Consider the following 1,416-nt stretch of genomic DNA (forward strand, 5'->3'; position numbering starts at 1 on the left):
TTTCTCCATTAAATTCAACATATCCATTTAATAATCTGATTTATCTCATCAAAAAGTAAGGGAAGATCTTTCTTTTGCGCCTTGTTTTATATCTCTCATTGGCTAGATGATCAAATTTAGGATTAAATGTCATGGCATGGGGCTTTTTCTAGCTAGAAGAATATGGGACTTTTTCAAGACCAGCCCTTCTAGAACTTTTCACACATGGGTAAAATTTACTCTCTTAGGGGTGAAGGGAAGCTCATGGATTTCCTGCTGCGGGAGCACCTTCCACTTCTTCAGCCAATAGCCATTGAAGTACGAGCAAAAACGGTATCTTTTATTTTGCCAGTTCAAACCTAGGTCACACATTCAATTGTGACATAACCCTTTTATACTGGAACAACTATACATAAAATACAGGGATGCACTTTAACAACTGCTAGACATACAGTAACCAAAAAACCAGTCTTTCGATTCATGATCACCTATAACCAGTACACCTTCTCCACTTAAGCTAGTCATTCTGGCTTTGAGTAAATGGTGAGGGATCCCCTGGATCATCTGGAGTCACAGGCTGTCATGAATTACCCAGTATGGGTGCTGAGAACAACAATGCTTCAGCCCCATTATATAACTTTATATTAATTTGGAAAAATACAGTGTAGAATCAAAAACATATCTGTCAAGTCCAGTGAGGTGGTTCAGGGGGTAAAAGCATTTTTCATACAAGACTGATGACCTCAATTCAATACCCGGATCCCATGAGAAAAACTAGATGCTGTGGTGCTTGTCTATAATCTTAGCACTTCTGTGGGGAGATGGAAGACAGAGATAAGAGAATTGCCCTCAAAATCCACAGACCAAGTAGTCTGAAGCACACAGACCAACAGGAGATCTTTCTTTGACAATGTGGAAAGAGGGAACTGACTCCAAAATCTTCGCTCTCATTTCCGCACATGAGCGAGCACAGTAGGCACACAATCCCACCCATAGTCATGGAACTATTGGCAATCGTTAGCTGTTGGGAAGTGAAGGGTGAATTTTCCCTAACAGTGTAACCCCTGGTATGTCAACCATGCCACAGTGGAAGACCCCACATTCAAGAATATTTTGGGCAGATCAAATTGGTCTTGAGGTTGCTGTTGTGTTTTATTTGTTTGTTTGTTCTTGGTTTTGTTTTTTTGATGACAAAGCTCAGTGAATACGAAAGGGGTTATGGATCTGAGAAGAGCTAGGAGGGCGAATATGATCAAAACACGCAGTATGCCTGATGAAGGTTAATATTCAGGAGGATGCCTATATGTTTTTCTTTGGGTTCTCCTTATTTAGCTTCTCTAGGACCACTAATTATAGGCTCAATGTCCTTTGTTTATGGCTAGAAACCAAATATGAGTGAGTACATCCCATGTTCCTCTTTTTGGGTCTGGCTTACCT

The sequence above is a fragment of the Microtus ochrogaster genome, unplaced genomic scaffold (genome assembly GCF_000317375.1).
Source record: "Microtus ochrogaster isolate Prairie Vole_2 unplaced genomic scaffold, MicOch1.0 UNK73, whole genome shotgun sequence".
NCBI lineage: Eukaryota > Metazoa > Chordata > Mammalia > Rodentia > Cricetidae > Microtus > Microtus ochrogaster.